Raw genomic sequence first — 8,257 nt, forward strand, 5'->3', positions numbered from 1 at the left:
CCCAAACCCCCAGTGTCTGCAATTGGTGCACAAGAGTGACTGCAAACAATTATTTTTAAAGAAATAATTTCAGAAACTCATTTCTTTCCCTAAACACAAATGCTCTGGCTCAGCTCCTGGTTCAGTTCTGGGGGAAAAAAAAGGAGTTTATAAACTCACATCATTCTGCATTTTAATTATTTTTTCTGCCAAAATTTATTTTTTTTAATATGAAATTTATTGTCAAATTGGTTTCCATACAACACTCAGGACTCATCCCAACAGGTGCCCTCCTCAATGCTCATCACCCACTTTCCCCTCCCTCCCACCCCCCATTAACCCTCAGTTTATTCTCAGTTTTTAAGAGTCTCTTATGGTTTGGCTCCCTCCTTTTTTTTTTCCTTCCCCTCCAAAATTTTATTTTTTTTAAATATTTTTTTTAAATAATCTCTACACCCAACATGGGACTCAAACTCACAACCCCCAAGATCAAGAGTCACATGCTCTACCCACTGAGCCAACCAGGCACCCCTCTGCCAACATTTTAGTAAGCCAAGGGTTCCTTCCAGACCAGAGACATGGTGGTTGAGAACATGCACTCCAGCAGGCCTGCATTGGAGCCCCTATAGTCATTTGCCCAAAGGGTTAGCAGCCACACTGCTAACTCTCTCTGAATCTTGTGACCTTGTCTATAAAATGGGGATGATGACATCAGTGTCTACTGGATGGGGTGGTGAGGGACGAGGAAGTCATGCAAAATGTATAGCAAAGAGCCACCTCCACAGTAAGAACACAGCAGCAACTGCTATCACCACCAACACTGTTGTTATCTCTTATTATTATTATTACTAGTAATTATTTCTTCTCCCAATGCCATGCTCCAGTAAAGGACCTCATTTACACTGCTATCAGCTTCTGCAGGACTTCTTCGTGCCCCACTTCTAACATCCTGGCAGGCTCCCACTTCCCCCTACCTTTTCCCCTTGTTCTCTACACCCTCAGCCTGCAGGATCTGCTCTCAAAAAGGGTAGCATACAGGTCATGATCTCACGATTCATGAGATCCAGCCCTGCATCAGGCTCCATGCTGACAGTATAGAGCCTGCTTGGGATTCTCTCTCTCCTCTCCTTCTGCCATTCCCCTTGCTTGTGCCCTCTCTCTCACACACAAAATAAAAGATGTTTTTTTATATTTTATATTTTTATATAAATAAACAATAAATAATGTTTATTTATCTTTGAGAGACAGAGACAGAGAGAGAGACAAAGCATGAGCAGGGGAGAGGCGAGAGAGGGAGACACAGAATCCGAAGAAGGCTCTGAACTATCAGCACAGAGCCTGACGCCAGGCTTGAACCCATGAACTGTGAGATCATGACCTGAGTCAAAGTTGGACGCTTAACCAACTGAGCCACCCAGGCGCCCCAAAGTAAAAAATGTTTAAAAAGGGCATCAGCATGCTCAGTTCACCCTCTACCTTGTCTTGCCAAAACACAGGTTCCCAAATGGACCCAGAAGCAGGCTTTACATTAGGCTGAGTGCACTCAGCTCCTTACACATCTTCCTCCTTCAAGATCATCAGTGTAGTCCATGAGGGACCATTCCTTGTGGGGCCTGAAAAGAAGCCCACATTAAAAAGGTCATCTGGGGGCACTTGGGTGGCTAGTTCAGTTAAACACCTGACTCTTGATTTCAGCTTAGGTCATGATCTCACAGTTCACAGGATCAAGCCCATGTCAGGCTGTGCACTGACGGCACAGAGCCTGCTTTGGTTCTCTCTCTCCCTCTCCTTCTGCCCCTCCCCTGTGTGTGCTCTCTCTCTCTCTCTCTCAAAATAAATAAACATTTATAAATAAATAAACATAAGTAGATAGGTAGGTAGGTAGGTAGGTAGATGGATGGATGGATGGATAGATAGATAGATAGATAGATAGATAGATAGATAGATAGATAAATGGCCATATGGAGGGACTGGTAGTCAGGATCTCAGCCTCTGGAGCCAGGAAGAATCCTGCTCTGCTGCTCACCAGCTCTGTGACCTTGAGCAAGCCACATTTCTTGGAGCCTCCAGGTAAACATCTACAAAAGAGTTCTTGATAGTACCTCCCTCCTACGGCCACTGTGAGCATTAGAGGAGATGCTGTTTTAACATAATACCTAACATACTCAGCAAGTAAGACGTCTTTTCCTTACTGTCACTTTAAACTTCATTTTTTCTTCCCAGAAATACTGACAAGTTTATGTAGACTAAGAACTCATAGCACCTGAGAGACCAGGATTTGGCACAACCTTGTACAATTAACAAAGCAAGGGAGGAAGCCCATCTTATCTTGACTGAACTGCTCAACCATTCTCCATTCCAAAGCCATTTCCCCACATCTCATCTGGCTCTTACTCTCCACCAGAGTCGTCACCACCCTAACCTCCACATGCACTCATTATCCTACCTCCCCTCCAACTACAGAAAAGTCCAAGTTCTCTAGCAAGGGGTTCAAGGCTCACCCTATTCTCACCCCGCCCCACCTTGCCTGCTTCATCTCCCAAATACCTCTGCACACTCAGTCCCCCCTCATCCCTCTATGAAGCCTCTAAGTGAACCAACCACTTAGAATTAGTTGCTCCTTCCCATCTGGTCTTATTATGCATTGCTTTTATCTCTAAGAATTTGGTCCTGTATCTGCCTCTTCTACTAGATGCAAAGGGCCGAATTTGTTAATATATTACATAACTAATTTATAAGTTTGCTAACAAATACATAATTGAATGAGTAAGAGAGTGAATTTTTCCACCTAAACATAGAAACTTCAGTCCAATTATGCATTCCCCTGCTCTCAACTCTCTAATGGCTCCCACCTCACTCAGATGAAGACCCAAGGCATTGGCCGAAAAGGCCCTATCTGATCTGACCCCCCAGTTTCCTCCAAGGTCTCAGGCCCTTCCATTTTCCCCCTTGCTACCGCACTCCAAAAGCACTAACGTCCAAGCTATTCATCAAACCCACCAGGCACACTGTGGCCTTACAGCTTTTGCTCTTGCTCTTCTCCCTGTCGAGCACACGAGTCACAAACTATTTCGGTAAAGGGCCATATATTAAATATTTTCAGCTTTGCAGACTATATATAATGCCTCTGTCACAGCTACTCAATTCTGCATTGTAGCACAAGGCAAATGGTAAGCACAGACAAAATATAAAGTTATGAGTGTGGCCAGATGTGGCCCAGAGGCTACAGTTTGCCAAACTCTGCCTCGGCATGGTAGGTGCTCCAAAAGTATTTACTGAATGGATGAATCAAGGGAGAAACTATACCCCACTAGGCCTGTGCAGAGCCAGTAACAACACAGGTCCCCAGGTGAGAATCACTCCAGGGCTATCAATTCAGTAGCCATCCTACCCCAGCACCACCTCCCAGCTCTTGCCTCTTAAACCCCATCTTCCTGGTGCACCATCCTCCAGGCCTGTCCCTATAGGCAGTGGAGCCCTGAGACCATCCCACCCTGGGAGGGGAAGCCACAGCAAGAAACAGACACAATTCCCAAGACCTGGTTTTCATGCAAATGTCCTCAGTAATAAAAGAGGTGGAAATTGAAAAACATAAAATAGATGATAGAGGAGCCAAACTGTGCCTAAATAGACTGGAGCTGGAGTTTTCCATACGGTGTCAGTGAGTCTTTAACATGCAAATGAGTTGTTTCCCTCAGGGTATTTTAAAAGACCCTGTCAGCCGTGAAATATGTCTGTCGATGAAAAACACCTTTCATTATTAAACCTTTTGCTAATGAATCGCCTGCCCTGTTCTGTTTATTTGCCTTTCTGACTTCCACCTGAGTTACTTCTCACAGGAGCACACACTTTTGGGAGGGGCCTTAAGGACACCAAGACCCTAAAAACCTAAAAATTAGATGACAATTTTAGCAACAACTAACCTTTACAAAGCCCTCTGCACTCATTATCTCATTAGATATTCCACACAACCCAGTAAGATGAGACAAATATTATCATCATCCACAGGCATAAACGAGGAAAGGAACGAGTTGGGAGATTTTTCCCAAGCGCTCAACCAGTAAACGGCAGAGTTGGAGCTTGAGGCTGTCTATGGCACACGGCCTCCTTAGCAGGGACTCTGTTCACCCATGTCCTTAGCACTCTTCACAAATAACCGTATCAGTCACTGTGGGCAGCGACTCTGCTTTCTGACCCTCTACCCTGCCCAAATGGCAGGCATGTGGAAGACACTGCTTAGAGCCCTGGAAATCAACATGTCAGAATATCAACCAAACCTCACCAGAAATAACCGTTTCCAGTCTATGAAACATTTAGGAGAGCTGTGTTATTGTCAAAGCTATAAGAATGGAATCCATCTTGCTGGACCATAGGGAACACCCCAGCAGGTGATGAAATGAGGCAAAAGGCAAGTGTGGAAAGCTCTACAAATGGGAAGTTGATAGTCAAATGGAATGTCCATCCCCTGGACAGAACTAAATGGGGAATCAAGCACTTACAGTTTGTGGTGGGCCAAACAGTGGCTAGGCCCACCAGTTACCACCCATCCGCAGTCCCCATGCCACATTCCAGGTCAATAAGCATGGAATCACCGTGCCCTGCTTGGTGCACAGGTGAGAATGGTCAGAAGAAAGACACTCTGGGCTCTAATTCCATCAATTCCATACAGTGACCGCAGCCTCCTCCCATTTCTTAAAGAGGCTACTAGAGAAATGGGCATTATTTCTTCTGGTCTACTCCCAAGACTGGAAAAGACTCAATAATACCCTTGGAGAGAGTGATCAGGTTTTCAGGGAAATCTGGTAATTGATGTGGATAAAAAGCAAACAAGGTGAGGGGCATCTGGGTGGCTCAGTCGGTTTAGCATCTGACTCTTGGTTTCAGCTCAGGTTTCACCTCAGATCTTGAGGTTCCTGAGTTCCAGCTCCACGTGCTGCCAATGCCAAGCGTGCTTGGGATTCTTTCTTTCTCTCTCTCTCTCTGCTCCTCCCCCACTCATGCACATGTGCTCTCTCTCTTTCTCAAAATAAATAAACTTAAAAAAAATAAGCAAACAAGGTGGAAAATATCATCATGTCTCAAGTCTGGAAAGATGCACAGTCAATGCCCAGGGACCATCTAACTGGCCTGATGAGGTTTATAACCTGACCTGCCACCAATGATGCAGTCCAAATATAATCATATGTCCAGAAGGTGGCTGAATCAATATTGATTAAATAAAGGAATCCTTGGCTGATGCCACGGTCCCAGAACAGACAAGGAAAATAAATCTCACCCAGGCAAGGAATAGAAATTCCCCATTCAGTTCATCCTGGGCAAGTAGGGACTCAGGGAAAACAGTGGAAAATCAAGCACAAAGAGCAAGTGGCAGGTAAAACGTAGGTCACTGGGGTCCCTCTGGCATAAAAATCTAAATCCAGATTTAGTTAGTTGGGGGCCAGGGAGCTGGACAGGGAGTCGGAGAATGGATACCAGAACCAAGCACTATTCTTATCTTATAGGTCCCCTGTCTGCAAGAAAATGTATATTAGCAGGAAGGAATAAAATGCAAGCTCTCCCGGCAGAGGTAAAATCTTACATCTGTAAAGGCTGTTGAGAAACAGCCAAGCCAATAATAACACAAGAGGATATGATGTAATCCAGGAAAAATGACAGAAGTGTAAATCTGTATATAAAATAATGTAGGGACAAATTAATAGTGTACACAGTGATATGCACATGTTTATCATGACAAAATGTTAAACTGGCAAATAAGGACACAAAGACCCATAACCCAGTGTGAGAAGTTGGTGCTTTAAATTCACAGGATTTTTTTTTTTCCTATAAAGCAGTAGTGCTCAAAATTATGTCCGGGGCACCATCTCTATCTCCAGGGAGCATGTTACAAATGCAAATTCTTGCTCCCCAGCCCAGACCCAGTGAATCAGAAACTCTGGGTTGATTCCAGATGATTCTGATGCAGTTTGATAGCTTGTGCAATAAGAAAATGCTTAAAGAAAACATACAAAGGCACAGATAAAGTCTAGTTCACTTTCAGCTCGGTAAATATTTCTTGAGCACCCATTAAGTGCCAATTATCATGGACGTGATCAATAAATACTTGTTGAATTGGCTGACTTCCTACCTAGTAGAAAGTAAATGCCACTTAACCTGGGGAGAGAGCTGTGCTAGGTGTCTTCCAGAGGCTGCTCTCCATGCACAGCTGTCATCAGCACGTTCCAGTTCCAGGAGAACTGGAAGCGCAGGGCCCCGCAAAGTGTGGGAGATTAGGGGCGCTCCGGGGCACGCCAAGCTACCAGACGGAAGGCAGAGATTTGGGCGGCACCCCACGCTCTAGTCCAGAGATCACGCCCAGCCCCCCGCCGCCCGCGGCTCGGAGTCCACACACCGCCTAGGCAGAGGTCGCCTGGGTGAGCCACCCGATGCCTCCTCCTCCAGCTCCAGCCCTGCCTACATGCGAGACTGCGCCATCGAAGTAGCCAGTCCACACTTCTGCCCACTGGTGAGCCGGGCTGGAGAGTGACCGCAGAAGAGGCGGGGCCCTGCCGGTCACGTGGCCGCGCGCCGGCCTGGGTGACAAGGTCACAGGCCGCGGGTTCCCTCCTGCGCAGTTCCAGCGGAGGCGGGCGTCCGGGGCGTTTGCACCGCCACCCCAGCACTCTACGCGCCGCGCGACCCTGGTGCGACTACCCTACTCACCCCAAGGGACGCGGGGACGCGGCGCCGAGTTCCGCGCCGCAGCTGGGTGACGGGATTCGCCGGGTCTTGGCTCTCAGCCACCCGCTGATTGCGCCTAATGAAGCGGAGGCGCCGCGCGGCCTGCCGGGACTTGTAGTTCGTGGTTCCCTAAGCCGCGGCCAAGCGAGCCACCGGACCCGCGCTCCCTGTGGACCGCTCCTTCCTAGGAGGTAGAGGGGTCAAGACACCTAACCTGCCAGGGGCACTTATTTCTTTGCCCCGGCTGCGGACACACAATCTTTCTGAAATTTGTTTTCGATAGTCTTTCCGAAGGAGCCGTAGATTCGTGTTCCGTGGAGGATGGAGTTGTGGGCTTGTGCATTTCAAATAAGGTATTAGAACAAGCGAGGAAGACATTCACTGACAGTTGCCGAGTGGTGAGAATGTGCTGATTGATCTTAGTTATCTTTGGCCCCCCTTCGTTCATTCATTGACCTGTATCGCATGTTTATAAGATGTGCTTTGGAGACATTCATCAGACGTTCATTCCACAAATATCTCTTGAGCCACTCCCCGGGGAGCAGAGATGGGGGCGGGGGGGGGGGGGGCGGTCATCTATCAATTCAATCAATTCCAGTCAAATTTCCAACAGGATTTTGCCTGGACTTTCACAAGCTAATCTAAAATTTATATGCAAAAAAAAGGGGGGTGGGTAAAGCATAACCAAAACACTCCTGGAGGAGAATGACATGTTTCAAGGACTTGGCCTTTCATACATCAATATTTATTATAATGCTATAAAAAATTGAGGCCATTTAGTATTAGTATGAAGATAGGCCCGGGTGGGGAGAGAGAGAAGAAATCAGCCTAGAGAACCCAGAAACAGATCTAGGAATAGGTGGGATCTTGATATATGATAGAGCTGGCATTATAGGTCAGTGGGGATAGGCACATTATTCAGTATATGAGCTGGAACAACTAGTTATCTGTTGGATTCCTCACTCCAGGTAGATTAAAGACTTTCAACAGGAAAAGCAAAATAAGATGTTTTAAAAGAAAATAAAGGAAAATATTCTGTGATCTCAGGATAGGGTTTATTAAATGACACAAACTGTATTTAATACCTTGATAAATTTGGACAACATTAAATTCAATAACTTCTCTTCATCGACAAGCATTACAAAACAAGCCGCAGACTAAGACAATTGCAGTACAGAGACAGCAATAGTATATAATTGCGTAATACAGCCCCGCTGTCTCACATGGGCAGTGTATGCATGCTAAGACAAAAACATGAATAATTTTCAAGCAGTGTAAGAAGTGTGAGCTGAAGGCATGAACAAAGTGATATAGGAACACAAAGAAGGGAGCAGTAATTTTGCCCAGGAGATTCTGAAATGCTCCATAAACTAAGAACTGACTTGGAGGCTGGGAATTAAAGTCTGAATAGGGGCTCCCCTGGAGAAAGTTGTCGGCATCAAAAAAATCCTATAAAAAAAAAGCATAAAAATGCAGTAAAATACAGTAAAAGACATAAAGGTATTTAAATTAAAATGGTAAATTTAAAACCAGAGAGAGAAGACAGAATAAATATATTAAA

General features: G+C 45.7%; 1 protein-coding gene across 2 annotated transcripts in view; it reads right to left on the minus strand.

Moving 5' to 3' along the window:
• Positions 1-6,809, minus strand: part of ADCK1 (aarF domain containing kinase 1) — a 121,538-nt gene extending 114,729 nt beyond the window's left edge. For both annotated transcript variants that reach the window (XM_086709143.1, XM_086709142.1), the window contains exon 1: positions 6,679-6,809. The gene's annotated coding sequence lies outside the window, so the exon portion shown is untranslated. The remainder of the gene's footprint in view (positions 1-6,678) is intronic.
• Positions 6,810-8,257: the final 1,448 nt, after the last annotated feature.

The sequence above is a fragment of the Puma concolor genome, chromosome B3 (genome assembly GCF_028749965.1).
Source record: "Puma concolor isolate L17-30 chromosome B3, mPumCon1.1.hap2, whole genome shotgun sequence".
NCBI classification, from domain to species: domain Eukaryota; kingdom Metazoa; phylum Chordata; class Mammalia; order Carnivora; family Felidae; genus Puma; species Puma concolor.